At 39.9% G+C, this 16,388-nt stretch overlaps 1 protein-coding gene across 1 annotated transcript in view; it reads left to right on the plus strand.

The window, feature by feature from the left end:
- The window catches only part of GYPC (glycophorin C (Gerbich blood group)), a 44,740-nt gene that overhangs the window by 21,187 nt on the left and 7,165 nt on the right, over positions 1-16,388 (plus strand). The window lies entirely within an intron of this gene.

Genomic DNA, 16,388 nt, shown 5'->3' on the forward strand with positions numbered 1-16,388 from the left:
CCCTGCTCAGATCTTGCAACTTTGGGGGTGGGGCTTCCTTGATTGAATCAATCTACTTGGGTTGTGGACTTCCTCTTTTCCTACTGCGTTCCACTTTAACAAATATGTTTGTCTTTTCTAGTGAGTCATGCCATTTGGGCAAAATCAAGATTTGCTTTGGTCTTGTTTGGAATTATGCTATATTCTTAAAGTGAAATGGAAATGGCTATGTTGTGTATAGTTATAGAAACCACAATTTCAGACTTTCTGTCATGAATTCTTTTTTGGTACATTTAATAATCCACACTCATACTGAACAAATTAGTAGGGTTTGACTTGACTGGGTGTGGAATATCTTGCCCTTCAGATAGTTGTCACATTATCATAAGTTTTATACATTTCATTTTTCCATCCTTGTAGAACTCCAAGCTTGCTAACAATAGCCTGCTCTAATCAATTGGAAAAGATTATTTCAAGCTTTGATTCTTCTGTGAGTGTCATCCAGAATACTTCATAGGTCTGCTGGAGTCTACAGGGCCATGCTGTGAGTCTAGTCGATTAGGCTTTTACCAGAAAGCACTTTCACGTTAAGTCGGGAATAAAAGGCAAAGGGTGAAAGGATGAAATAGAACCACCCTTAAAAGACTAAGACTGCAGTCCTGTACCTGCTTACATTGGAAGAAACCACATTGAACTCAGAAGGACTTACGTCTGAGTAGATACATGTGGGATTGAACTGTCAGATCATTTTCAAGCTGTGCTGCCTGAAATTTACAGAAACACCCTGCTAAGCTGGCCTTAAAATATCTTCACATGTTCTGCTGTGACAGCAATATTTCCATGGAGTTGTGAGAAGTTGCTCCTCATACCACCCCCCCCCCCCCGCCCCTGCTGTTAAAACATCAAAAGGTTTAATGCTACTTTATAACACAATATACCTCCCTCAGCCTTCCTTTTGTTCTTTGCCAAAAGAAAGCAGCCCTGGCTCAGGTATACTGAATGAACGTTTCTTAAGAAACATAGGTCTGTTTGTCATTGTCTCTTTCAAAAAGATGTAATGATGCAACTTTGTACTTTGCTTAGTTAACAGCAGCACTCAGATCAGATTTGGTTTTACAGAGAACTTGAAGTTGGAGTAAGTTGGACTACAACTCATAGAATCCTCCACTGAACATAGCCAAATTGAATTCTGGGAATTCTAAAAGTTGTAGTCCAACAGATTGAATCTCTGGATAGGCCTGGTATTCCCATACCCTCATTACTGTGAATACACCAAGCTCTCAAGTCCACTCCTTTTCCTTTTTCCTACACAGTCCACTATTCCTGATAGTTCTCTGAGAACCCATATCCCATCAGGTATGGCATTTAAATATAATTTGCATACATTTTAGCATATTGCAAATGGTAATAAGGGCAAGATATATATGTGCCTTCAATTCATGGTGACCCCATGAATTTCATACTACTTTCTTAGGCAAGGAATATTTTTTGAAGTGGACTGGTATTGCATTTTTCTGAAACACAGCCTATTATATCTGTTCTATATTTGTGTTCCTCTGGCAGAACTGACCCTGTTTAGCTTCCAGTATCAGTGGGCTCTCGTGCCTTGAAGATATTAGTGCATAAGGGGCAAAAATAGGATCATGAAAATATGGCAAGACCTTTTCATCCCTGCTACATCCTGCCTTCTCTCTCTCTCTCTCTCTCTCTCTCTCACACACACACACACACACACACTTGTTGAAGATATTGTCACTATTTACCATTTAAAATGCAATCTATTATAACATGTAATATACATACATACACACAGAGAGACAGAGAATATATATTCTGCAGCTTCTTGAAGAAATGGGATTAGTGATGAAGTTAAAAATGGTCCTGAAGAGAGTCCCATAAGGAGTGGGGGGAGGGGGTCAGATAGACTTCTTCTTTACAGTGGCCTCTGTGTCTATGCTGGTTTACTGTTGGTTTGGTACTGGTTGAGTGTCCTTTTTAATTACATGTTCTTAATTGTGTTGAAGTGTGCTGTATTGTGATGTATTTGTTTTTCTTTGATTATATCACTTGAGTTGGGACAGTGTTTTACTCCTCACACAAAACCTACTTTCCTTGCCTGAGTGCCTAGAAGCAGTGCCCTCTACTGCTGATTTATGTCTCATTACTTCAAGTTTCCAAGGGTGATTTACTAAGTCAAGCTCCTTCCATTTCTCTCTCTCTCTTCTTTCCTTTCTCTGCCTACAGAAAGATCACGTATTCACATCCCCATTTATATATATATATATATATATATATATATATATATATATATATATAAAAGACTGTGAGTGACTGGCTGGAGCTTACACAGTATGAGATTATCATTTGCCAAGGCTCAAATCTAACATCTGAATCCATTCTGTTGAAAAGCAAGTGGATTGATCACAGATGATATGATCCTGTTGAATATACAAATGTCCTTCCATATCCATGAATTCAACCATTCACAGTTTGAAAATATTAACTCATCTACTCCAAAAACTACTACTACAACTACAACAATAACAAATAAACAACCAAAACAACAAGGAAATCTCAAAAGCAAACTTTGATTTTTGTGACTTTAGATAAGGGACACAATTTTACCATGACACTGTATTTAATGGGACTTGAGAGTCCATAGATTTTGGTATCCATGGGGTTCTGGAACAAATCCCTAGGATATAGTAAAAGCCCACTGTTCTGGAGAAGGAAAGCCTGGATCCTCTTAAATCTAGTTTTCTCCTTATAATCCTTCCTTCCATTAGTCTAACAGAGAATTGCTCATTCTCTCATTGGAGATATGTGAAACTTTCATTCTTAGTTTTGGTGGCTTTTTGCTGAATTTTCCCAGCCATTTTTCCAGCCCTTGCAGTATTTTCTTTCTACTGTATGGAAATCTGTGCACATTGCAGAAACTGTAAGTATTTTATTTGCATTTTAGTAGCACATACTTCAGTTGATCACATTTGTAAAAGTAGGTATTTTATTTATCCTTAGCACACTACAAATCTCAAAAACACACAGATTTCCAAAGCAAGATGCACTATGGTATCAGTGGTCATGGAGAAATGTAGAGTAGGCCAAGTATTTCTACTACAACAAAATTCTTTTTCACCCTATCCCAATCTACAACAGCTATTCTCAGTCTTCACTGTCTCCCCCATATCATTGTTTATGCTTTATTTCCTCCAATGATTTTTTTATTAGCTATGTCAAAAGGTGTCAAAAGGGATTTATATGGCCTAACTTATCCTTTGTGATCAATATGGGTTGGGGTCAAAATGTGGAATAGATTTTTTTTTGCTACGAAAAATCACATGGTGGGAGACCATGTGATTCATACTGAAAAGCATGTGTGCTATAATCCAACTCAAAACCTATCTTTCACAGGAATTGGCTCAAATACCTGCTTTATCTTCATCCACATTAACTTTCTTCCATTTTCCCAATTCCCATGGAGTTCTGAAAAATATTACTGTCAGAACACTGAAAGATGTTGCTCGACTCTTCCTTGTGGTATGCATCCTAAAAGCCCATCACTCCATCTCTGTGTATGGGGAGGTGGAATATCCAGAAAGGTGAACCAACTGGAACAGCTATTTTCTTGGAATTCTCTGGTTCCAAAGTTTGGCCTACCAAAATTGTTGGTAATTCCAGAAAGCAGAAGGGGCATTCGATTGCCAAGTCCTTGTCTGGATCTTTTTTTGAGAGGCTGAAAATCCAGTTCTTCCTTGCTTAGCACTGTCACACATTGTTCTTTTTTCAATTTTGTCTCCTTGAAGTCTACACGGAGACCTCCAACTTTACTAATTTTGAAAACTTTCAGCTCAAGCAATATTCATCTTTGGTCACACAGAGGTTAGGAGATCAACATCCATTTCCCTCCTGTGATCCAGAATAGAGATGCAGCCTTGCTGTTTTCTTCACAGATAAGGGTGTTGTTGTTTTCTTAAGCCCTATCTTCAAAAGACAGGGAGCTTGTCGAAAGATAAAACACTTCCTGTGTGGTGCTGAATATCACAGGGGATATAAAATTCTCCACAGGATTGCAGGGTCTTGTTTCCAAAGCATGAATCATCCCACAAGACTGAGAGGAAGTTTTCAACAACATTTTTAAGTACTCTTGTGGCACTGAGCAGTCAGTCTGGAAATATGTGGAGCACTTCCCCAGGAGCAGTTAAATAGCTGTTCTGTCAGTGCCAAAATGCAAGTGTTATAGACAGCACAAAGCTATCTGCATAGCATCCCATATGTGCAGTGTGCTTATCTGTATGTCTTTCTGAGTGCGTGAGTGGGCACCCATTCCTAACACACACATTTTTTTATTCATGTTATAAATGAGAACTCAGCACTTTCTAGATTTCCCCAATAACAATCCATGGAAACTTGATGCCAGCCACATTTAGTGCTACCAACTTTATCATGGCAGCAATGTTGTGCAAAATGGTAGCATAGTTCATAATTTGGTTAAGCAATGTAGCTAAGGATCTGGTTATACCCGAAACACCTGGAAAAAAAATCCTTATTCGTGTTAGGGGTTCAAAAAGCTTGAAATTCCCTGAAACTCTTCATTCCTTCATTCATACCTGCTTGCTGAGAAGTGGTCTCCTCCAGAACAAGAGTAACACACACACACACACACACACACAGCTGTTCTTTTCAAATGAAAGGCTTTTCTTCCTTCAGTTGCAGCAAAAGTACAAATAGTACAAATACTAGCACAGTATTTACAGTATATAATACCACTGTAATGCCACTGTGGTTTTAGGGATAGATGAGGCAATAGCATTAAGACAGTGGTTCCCAACCTTTTTTTGAGCAGGGCCCACTTGACCAGGAACCACTTTGACCAGGCACCACTCTCCAACATTAGTACCAAAAGGGTTACGAATCAGTTTTTGGTCAAATTTAGATACGGTTTGGTTATTTGGGGTGCTGATTCAGAAAATTGCATTGGATAGCCCACATCAGCTCTAGTTTATGATATAGAACATATGCCATTCAGTAGTCACCACAGAAAACCATGTTTAATAATCTAGAGCTGATGTGGTCTATCCAAGGGGTTGGGGCTGGTTAGCGACAGGGAAGGAGTGGCAGGTAGCATGAAAGGAGTGGAAATAAAATAAAATAAAATAAAATAAAGAGGAAATAGGCTCGTGGATCAGATTTTTATCCTCACAGCCCACTGGTGGTCCGCAACCTACAGGTTAAGGTAAAGACTGCATCAAAGATACAGTCCCATGTACTATATATTTACTTGGAAAAAAATACCACTGAATGAATATGGGTTAATTCTGAATTATATAGGATTAAACCATAAAATTTACAGGACAAGTGAAGGAATTAGGAGTCAAAGAGAAGACCATAAGATTAAAGAAGTAGGGGGGGGGGGGAGGAATTGGTTGTTATGAATACTATAGACACACCAATAGACAGATAAATGATAGATAGACAGACAGATAGATACACAATTATACTGTTTATTTGTATTTTTTTTGAGATTCTAGCAATAATAGAGATATTTTATACAATTACAAAATGTTTTTATACAATTCAATTGTAAAATGTTCCTTGGAAATGAAATAACTGACTCTCTCACACATATTTCTCGGTGTCATCATTCCAAGAATAGCAAACTGCATCTTTTGTTTGCAAAAGTTACTTTTGCAATTGCATGAAAATGCCCCATTAAAGGCTCACATAAGAAAGACACCTTTGGCAGCATGCTGTACAGTTCAAAAACATTGTGTGCTTTGAAGGGAACCTGTCTCTTTTCCTACAGCTTCTAATCTATATCCCTTATGCTTTCTACTATAGCTCATGTCATGCTATCTTTCCTTTAAAAAAAAACCCTGTCACTTTATGCTAAAATATCACACCATGATTTGTAGACTTTATAAAATCCCACGTAATGCACTGACAGGGTCCCATTCAAATTAAAAATGTTGGTGCACATTTATACAAAGTAATTTAAATCTTGGATTTCAGTAATCTTAATCCAGAATTTCAGGATAGTGTGAACATATCAAAGTACAATAAATCCTAGTTGTCTGGGTTATGGTATCAATCTCAAGGAATAAACAGGATGATTCACTGTCACTGGATTTCATTTGGTCTGCCTTTCAGAAAAATGTGAACAAGGAACTGCTGTTGTTTTCCTTACCACATTATTTGATCTTTGTTCAGTGTGCCTCCAAGAACATTGAAACAAAAGAGCATCTATGCCTTGGGAGCTGTATACCAAAGTGTATCATCCCGCCTTGATCAATAAGCAATGGTACCACACGGAAACGAGTGTTGTGGCTCATGGGGAATATTGCCTTTCTTTCATTTGTAGAAAGCATGAAGAAAACTGTAAATCTCTAGGTTAATTAATCTTCTCTTTCATTTCTGGATGTGCCAGCAATAGCGCTGCAGGCTTCAGGAAAAAAAACGGCGGCAGTTCCACTGTATTTTAAAGCCAAAGGTGGGCTGTTCAGATTATATGGAGTCTATTAACATAATGAAATTAATTCATCAAACACTCTACAGTTTAACTATGTTACTTCTGTGGAAAAAACATTTCACAAATGCCCAGAGTCTGTAATTTTATTTGGTACTGATGCAATTAAATATTTGCATCTGAATGCAATTCGAGATCCAATCCCATTCGCACTGAACAGCCATTAGTTGCAGCATGATGAACACTGGGCCTTAAGTGTTTTGATTTCAAAGCAATTGGTGCGTTTATCTGCATTTTTCTTTAACCTCGCCTTTTGAAGGCAAGCCATTTACAGGCACCAAAATGATCCGTGTGGTTGTTATTTTCCCTCTTCCCACCCACCCACTCACCATTATTATCCTTGTAATAATTTAGCATATAAATGGAGGCCAAATTATTCTGTCTCCTGTCCAGATTGACAGATGAGAAACTGTTCCTTAATTTTCAAAGAGCGGGGCTGATGAGTTTCTCCATCTCAGGGAAAACGAAGATGGGTTTTTTTTAGCAGAAAGAATGTCAGATTGATGAATTTGCTCTGATGACCCCTTCAGAAGAGTGGATGCCAACTCTTATGGGGCACCAGAGTTAGCTGCAAGTATTTAAATAGATAATGGATAAAGCTTTAACTCTACAAAGGTATGTGCATTTTGAGTGGAACACTTCGAATATAACTGGAGGTGAGGACTGTTGCAGGTTTTCATCTTTGATGTATCGAGTTCAAGGCTGTTTTACACATTATGCCAAGCTGAATTTACTTCTTTCACTGTTCATTCACTTAATGGAAACTCACAGCCTCTCATAGCTCACCCTTAAATGTAAGAAGACAAGGCCATCTTTATCATATTAATACATTAGGGTTATCTTAAAACCTTTTCAAGTATACCTTTAAAAAAACCAATACAAGGTGTAGTGGTTCAAGCATTGGACTGGGATTTGGAAAACCCAAGTTCTGCTCATCAAGATGCTGAAGTCATTTATTTATTTATTTACCAGCTTGGGGATCCGGCAGTGCCCGGGTTAATAGAAAAAAGACATTGTTTGTTTTGGAGTATTCGGTATTATTAGTTTGGTAATGTGTAACACTATTTATTAGGAAAACTCAGTCTTTTGTTTTTTATGAATGTTCCCATTGAGAAATGCATAAGAATGTGGGTTACCTACAATTCCTAAAATTGTGTGTCAATCTTCCCCAAACTCTGCTGCTATCCAAAGTTGGCCATGTTGGATCTGTGTTTGGTCCAGATCTGATTTTGGCTGGGTTCAGTGCTCTCTGGAAAAAGGTGAACTATAACTCCTAGATCCTTGGTCAGTCACCCTCAAACCAGGCCTGTGTGCACATTTGGCCAAGTTGTGTCTGTGTGCCAAGTTTGGTCCATATTCAAAGTCGGCTGGCTTCAATGCTCTCTGGATAAGAGTGAACTACAACTTCCAGAGCCAAGGTCAATTACCCCCAAACCCCGCCTGTATGCACATTTGGCCAGATTTATTTATTTGTTTGTTTATTTATTTATTGGGGCTATGTGCCAAGTTTGGTCCAGATCCGACGTTGGCTGGGTTCAGTGCTTTCTGGATAAGGGTAAACTACAACTGACAAAATCAAGGGCAATACCACAAACCACTGCAGTATGTTTGGTTGGTAATGGGGCTTCTCTGTGCCAAGTTTGGTGCTGGTCCATTGTCTGTGGGGAATCACAGCTTCTCTGGATGCAGGTGAACTATAACTCAAAAAGCAAGGTCAATTTTCCCCAAATGTCTCTAGTATGTTCTGTTGGTCATGGGGAGTCTGTGTACCAAGTTTGGTCCAGGTCCATGCTTTGTGTGGGTCAAAGTGGTATGTGGAAGTTTGAGCCAAATAAGGTGAAGGAACTGCAAATCCCATTATTCATGGTCTGTCTGCCCATCTGCCCAAACCTGACCACAATATAAAGTGGGTCATGGGGGGGGGGGTGTCTCTGTCCCAAGTTTGGTCCAGGTCTGTCATTTGTAACTGATGTAGTGGCCTATGGGAGCCGAATCAGGTGAAGGTACTGCAAATCCCATCATCCGTGGCCCATCCTCCCTTAAATTGTACCAGGATATAAAGTGGATCATGGGGTGTTCTGTGTACAAAGTTTGGTCCAGTTCCATCATTCATGGGAGTCACAGTCATCTGTGGGATGTGAATTGGATGAAGGTACTGCAAATCCCATTATCTGCAATCCGTTCTCCCCCAAACTGTACCGGGACATAAAGTGGTCCAAATTGGGTCTGTGTACTAAGTTTGGTCCAGGCCTGTCATTCGTGGCAGTCGTAGTGATCTCTGGAAGTGAGTGAAGATACTGCAAATCCCATCATCTGTGGTCCATCGTTCCCCAAATTGCACCAGGATGCAAAGTGGCTCTTGTGGGTTATGTGTGCCAAGTTTGGTCGAGTTCCATCATCTGTGAGGGTCACAGTGGCCTGTGGAAGTGGGAGCCAATCAGAAAGCTGTGACATACACACATACGTACATACAAATAGATATAGATATAGATTATACATATAGATTTACAGTATTTATATTCTGCCATTCCCACCCTGAAGAAGACTCAGGGTGGATCACAATGCACACATACACGGCAGGCAAACATTCAGTGCTATTTTTAGATGTACAAGACAGACAGACAGAGGTATTTTGGCATTTTCCAACTTGGGTGCCTGGAGGTTATCATTGACTCTGGCCACGGGGGGGTGCTGTTGTTTCATCCACTATGACGCCGAACCCTTTTGATTATAGTATTTCCTCCTTGTTCTTTGATTGCTGGCATTTTTATGGTGTTGTAAAATACCTCCCTGGTTTAAGCGGTGCCTAATTCCTCTACTCACAGCTAAGCTGTTTTCAAACTCCTTCGGTTGACAGTAAGCTAGGCTTAACAGACGGGTACTCAATCTGACTTGGGCTTCAAACTTGCACTGAGCAGTGATCTATTGCTGCTGGTGATTAACCAGCTGTGCTACAGCCCGGCCCAGGTGTCATTGAGTGATTGACTTGATTTGTCCCTCAAGGTCATTAATATATGGAAGCCAGAGTGGCTTCAGTGTTGGATTAGGCTTCCAAAAGGCCAAGGTTTAAATCCTTGTTCAGTTAAAGAAACCTTTTGAGTCACCTTGAGTACCTTAAAGTTTCCTAGCCTTACAGGAAAGTCATGGTAAGCCTCCTCTGAATAAATTTTTGCCAAGAACAGCATTCAATAGGATTGCCATAAATCAAAATCAATTCAAAGGCATATAACAACAACAAGCAATGTAATGCAATATACTATTGTATATTGCAAATGAGAGCTGGTGTGGTATAGTGGTTTGAGTGCTGGATTATGACTCTGGAATCTAGGGTTCGAATCATTGCTTGGTTATGAAAACACACTGAGTGACCTTGGACAAGCCACAAACACTCAGCCTCAGAGAAAGATAAAGGCAAACCCCTTCTGAACAAATATTGTCAAAACCTCATGATAGGTTTGTTTTCAGTTCACCATAAGTCAGAAATGACTTGAAAACACACCACGGGAACAATAACAACATATTATGTGGTGTTGTATTATACTGCAGTAGCTTCTTGCAAGTCTTTCTAACACTTCCTGGTCTCTCTTGGTTGAGAATCAAATTTCCAGTATATGGGTAACACAAAGTAGAGAGAACATATGACAAAGTGTGTATGCAGTGTGTTGGATATTTTCATGATACATTTTTAAAATCGAAAATACAGACTTCAAACTCCAGCCCTGTTTTTTCCAACCAATCCTCTGTGTCCCCTTGTGCCTTGTATTGGCAGATCATTGCAAAAAAAGAGCATAATTTTGCCAGAATGTAAAACAAGAGCACTGTAGAAGCTGGATCTCACTTCTGGGACATAGCATTTCTATGCATAAGATAAAGCAGTGGGCAGATACACATGTCTGCCACAAGATGATCTCCCTACAGCCTGCATATATTAACTGTAAATTCCTCCTAAAGACTACAAAACCCAAAATGTAGTATACTTCTTGGACGTGGAAGTGTACAACATTATAACATAGGCCAGTCCTGAGATACGTATAAATATAGCAACCATAGCAGAACAGATAGAAGAATCCTACATACAAGAGATGGGGTGAGTTTCAAAACTACATGACTTTTGAACAAGCCTAAAAATTAATTGTTTCTGCTAACTGCCATCAAAGTGACTTTGACTTATGGCATTCCCATGAATAATTCCCATGACTCGCCTCAAGCTGTGAGGAGAGGCGGGCAAGAAATAAAACTATGATGATGATGAGGTTTTTTTTTTCATGTCAGGAGCAACTTGAAAAACTGCAAGTTCCTTCTGGTGTGAGAGAATTGGCTGTCTGCAAGAATGTTAACCAGAAGACGGCCAAATGTTTGATGTTTTACCATCCTTGTGGGAGGGTTCTCTCAGCAAGGGGAGCTGGAGCTGATAGAGGAAGCTCAACCTGTTCTCCCTGGATTTGAAGCACTGACCTGTTGGTCAGAAGTCTTTTTGGCGCAAGTGTTTAACCCATTGCACCACTGGAGGCTCCGATGATGATGATGATGATGATGATGATGATGATGATGATGATTACTATTATTGACCTCCAAGATCCCCAGTCACCAATGGCCCAGGTCTTGGAAATTCAAGGACATGTGAGGGTCCATTAAGGTGTAATTTAGTCTCCCTCTTTTTCCACTGCCTTCTACATTACCAAGCATCGTTGCCTTTTCTAGCGAGTCATGTTTTCTTTTCAAATGGTTAAAGTACAGCAGCCCCAATTGAGCCATCTTGGCTTTTAATAATAATAATAATAACAACACAACAACAACACTTCATTTATATTCTGCCCTTCTCACCCGAAGGGGACTCAGGGCGGATCACAGTACACATACACGACAAACATTTAGTGCCGCTTTGTATAGACAATACACAGACAGACAGAACAGAAGGAGGTCCCATGGAAGGTTTGGCTCGAGTCCAGGGGGTGCTGTTGCTCTTTCCTCTATGACAAAGAGCCATCAGGACTTCCTCCTTCTTTTTGGTCGCCCAGCATTTTCTGATCTTCTTTCTTTATGGTGTCATAAAACACCTCCCCCGCTATTTAGCGGTACCTAATTTCGCTAATCACAGCTAAAGCTGTTTTCAAATTGCTTAGGTAAACAATGAGCTAGGCGGACAGTTGGCAGCTCATGCCAACCCGGGGCTTTGAACTTGCAACCTTTTGGTTGATAGATCTTATAATTGCTGATGCTGGGTAGTTGGTTTTTTTATGGGTCAGTTCTGCTTCAGATGGTGCTTTCATTGCATAGAATTTGTATTCTATACTATAGGGCAGGCATGTAGCCGGGGGGGGGGGGGGGGCTTGAGGGGCTTCACCCCCTCCCCGAAATTCTCATGGTGGTTCGCGAAAAGGCCTTACTGGTGCATTATTTAAACTGTTATGTTTATTCTATCATGATCTGATCACCATACTCAATATATCCCATATGCATGGGGGTTTTGGGGTAACAATACAAAGGGTTTGCTAGCGTAGACCCTCTTTCACTCAGACTCAGCCCCCTCCCCCCAATCGAAATCCTGGCTATGGGCCTGCTATAGGGTTCATGTTTTGTTCCATAGTATCTGTACAACATTCTTCCAGCTCCACATTTTAAATGAGTAGATTCACTTTTTTCAGCTTTCTTCACTGTCTAGCTCTAACAACTATTCATAGAAATAGATGACATGAACTATCCCAACTTTTGATGTGCAATCATTGTATTCCACCTTCAGAGAGAATGTTTTATAGTTTCTTCATAGTTGCCCTTGATTTATAGTTGCCCTTCATAGGTGCCCTTGATGGCAGTGTCCATTCAGATTTCTGACTGAGCCAAGGTATGGAAAATCTTGATTTTAGTTGTACAGGATTCTTTTTCAAAATCCACATATTTTGTATGAGACTATCAAAGTTGCTTTGATCTGCAGAGGAGGCCCTTTTCCCTGTCTCACAACCTTCACTGATACACCTAGTGGGAACATGGGGAGGGCCTTCTTAGTAACAACCCCAAGCTGTGGAATTCCTTTCCCAGAGAGGTTATACTTAGTAACCTCCCTGCTTTGGAGTGTCCTGTTTTGGAGGTTTTTAAAGCAGAGGCTGGATGGCCCTCTGTCAAGAGCACTTTGATTGTGTTTTCCTGTATGGCAGGAGGTTGGACTGGATAGCCCCTATGGTCTCATCCAAGGCTATAATTCCATGATTATACTTTATTTTTGCAGACCAGAAAGTGGAATCATTATGCAGATTCCATGGACTGCTATTTTGACAAATCTATCTAACCTATTCAATGTACTTGATGTTTATATTTGTTGTGTTAGAGTGTGTATGTGTTGTGTATAATAGTTTATGTTTACATTTATATATCTATATCTATATATCTATATATTGTTTACCCTCCTTTTAACTTGTGTATTTTGTGAATTTTAACTATGCTATTAACCTGCTATGAACCACTTTGAGTTCTCAATTAGGAAAAATGTAGCATATAAATAAATGAATGATGATGTCTGAGTTCACAAAGCTTGTATCAGAATTAGGCTGGCTGTGACTTTGACTGCTACCCACAACCCATGGATTACAACACAGGGCTGTCTTATTTTGTATATAATTTCTTTAGGGAAAATGGATTCTGGGCTATGTCTGTTATAGCAGATAGAAAAAGAGAAAAGCATGAGGAGGTACAGACTAGGGGAATATGACTCTCACAGTTTACTGATCCATTAAGTATGCTATCAAATGACAGGAAAGAAAAAAGGAACTGCCTGAAATTTCCTCCTGAAAAATGCCTTTGCTTTTTTATTAGTCTGGATTTTTTTCTTTTCTAGGAAAGGCTATAATTAAGGCTGAGATTTCATGCCTATTTTTTTCAGCTTCTCATAACTCTCACAAACTAGTTTCTTATCACAAACTCTTAAAAGGTTATGGTTGGTTGTTTTCATATGCTTTTAAATTGCAAAATTATCTTCTCTGCCTTTATTATAATCCAAGACAGACTGGAACAGGGGTTCCATAAGCCAAATTCAGCCTTGCTGTTAAAAAGAAAAAAGAAACAGAAAAAAGGGCAATTTGACCATTTTTGCACTATTACGACAGAAGACTCAGATACAATTCTTTGTGCTTCCTATTTCATATAATTGCAGTAAAATATCATTCTTCCCAGCTACATAATTATAACACTATCATTTCACGTTAACTGCCATGGCTGGATCCTATAGAATTTGTTGTTTGATCTGAGCCACTGTGGCTCTCGGAATGAGAATTCGAAGTGCTTCACCCTGAACTGCAAATCCCAGGATTCTACAGGATAGAAACATGGCAGTTTCAGTGAAATCATGGTGCTATACTCCCATAATGTGAAATAACCCCTAGTCCAACACTCTAGCTACAAGGCCACATTGACTCCCAAGTATTTATTCATATGTGCTTACTGTTTGTTGTTGTTTTGTTTTATAGAAAGCAGAAGGCAAACCTAACATACGGTTTTCTTAGCAGAATTTGTTCAGAGGGTTTTTTTTTCCTATTACAGTTTCCATGGGTTCTATATCCCAACAGGGATTTGATCCCTGATCTCTGAGAGCCCTTCCAGACAGGGCAGAAACCTGGGAAGAGTGGGTTATTTTAACCAACTTTCTCCCAGGCTTGTGTCCCCACCCCAACCCAAATCCTGGGCTTTCCTTCAGGGGTTGGTTAGATGTCATCCTGGGTCAATCAAAGGTTGACCTGGAATTGCATTCAGTCCTCCTCCAGCCCCCCTCATCCCCCCCCCCAATAAACACTGAGGGGCCTACTCAAACCTCCCCTGTCCCCCGCCCCGGCCACCTCCACATCATTTTTGTGTGTCAGGAGTACTCCCAAGAGCCCAAAGAACTGGGATGTCTGTGGGAACTGACCCCTGAGACTGTGGGAGCCAATTCCCACAGGGCCCTCACCTGAAAATATCAGGTCCTTAGCTTATAGTCCGTATCTTTCCAGGCATTTTATTAATCTGGGAAATCCCAGTTTTCTCCAGATTTATTTCCATTTTACCTGAGGTGTCATTTGGACCCCTCAGGTAAAAGCAAGACAGGTCCCACCATTTGAGCCTGTCTGGAGGAGTCATCGGTGTCCTAATTCAACATTCAAACACTATACCACATTGATGCATGCATTCCCTACATTCCCCAGAGATGTGACTCAAGACATCTCACACTAATATAAATAAAATAACACCAAAAAGACAAAATAAATTTAAAACACACATAAAAGTACATCAGCCAACAGAAAAAGCAACCTAGTTTAAAAGCAACCTAGTTTTTAAAAAAAATCAACAGGAGCATAGCTTATGGTCCATAGGTCTGCCTGGATGAATAATATCCACTACATTGCCTTTATCCACAGCCTTTATTTTTAGCATTTCTTCTGGATTTGGGAGAAGGGATATCTCTTCTTCCACACCCTGAAATGGAAATGCAACTGGCTGCAGAAGGACAGAAGGTCCCCACCCCCGCTTGGCACAAGTACCCAGAAAGAACTTAAAGCAAATACAATGATATTTCTTGAAGGATGAATCGAGATTTGAAAGACAAGTCAGTAGCTATATGACACATCTTCCAGTCTTCTTGTGCTGGCGGAAGAACCCCATGATGCCTTTTCAGTGGTATCCTTAAGCAGAAGAAAAGAACCCCCACTGAGATATTGCTTTCTGTAGCTGCTGCTATTGCAGGAACATGAAAGGTTCCTTCTGGTGGTCTGTATGGTAACAGTCAAAAAATATTTCAGTGCTTTGCCTCCTTCTCTATATCTTAACTACACTCCTATCTGGATAATGATAATTTTGATAGTAGCAGCAGCAGTTAACTGTGATCTCCAAGTGTACAGACTGTGTGACTGCTTCCTTGAGAGGAAGCTATCCTTGCCAACAGGAACCAGCTGTATCAAAGAAGATACACCAAATGGATGGAGGTTAGTTTGGGACAGTTTGCCTCCCCAAAATATTTCTCCCTCCTTTCCTTGCACTCAGAAGTCAGCTTGTCATTTTAAACTTCTCCTCCTGTGAATTTTGAGAGTCATATTTACAGTCATCAGCAGCTAAATGTGACCCCCCAAACTTGCCTTTTCAGCCAGGCAGTGTTCCAACTGAAGGGTTTACAAAGGCTTGCAGATTGAGCAGCCAGGAAATGATGCCTGCACACTAAAAAGTAGGGGGGGGGGGTGTGTTAAAGCACACCACAATGAGGAAAGTGCTGCAGCTGTTTTTTTCCCAATATCCTGATGTGTAATGCTTAGGAAATCCTTTGATTTGGATACTGCCTGGCTGAAAAGGTAGGTTTTTGGAGGTTGGGAAAACTACTTAATAGGTTCACCTTAGTGTCACCTTTCTGCAAAATCTTGACCTGCATGATTTTATTTTCTCCCTCACAACACACACACTTACACTTTTAGGCTCTGTATCAAGAAGCAAGCCCAAGATTTTCCTCGTCCTCAGCTTTTGCCATAGTTAACTTCTACCAATTCAGAGATGCCACCTTTTTAGTATCTTTGGGACTTCTTTTATCATTCATATTATTGGGATAATTTTCTTTAATGGTTTGCCTCTGTGTGAAAGAAAATGAAGTAAATGGAAATGCAACCGGTGGCAGGAGGAATAGCAGCAAGCAAGCAAGAAGATTTAAGAAACTGGCAACAATGAATTGACTCGGCTTTGGATTTTAATTGGCGTGTTTAATTAATTGCTTTTTAATTAACTGTTTTTAATAAACTGTTTTAATGTTTTAATTGTATTTGTTGAATGTTTATGTGAAAGCACCGATTGTGCTTGCTTTGAGACCACCCTGAGTCCCCTTTCAGGGGTGAGGAGGATGGGTTATAAATGCAATAAATAAGGAAATAACCTTAATGCTTCT

This window comes from Anolis sagrei, chromosome 1, assembly GCF_037176765.1.
Source record: "Anolis sagrei isolate rAnoSag1 chromosome 1, rAnoSag1.mat, whole genome shotgun sequence".
In the NCBI taxonomy this organism is placed as follows: domain Eukaryota; kingdom Metazoa; phylum Chordata; class Lepidosauria; order Squamata; family Dactyloidae; genus Anolis; species Anolis sagrei.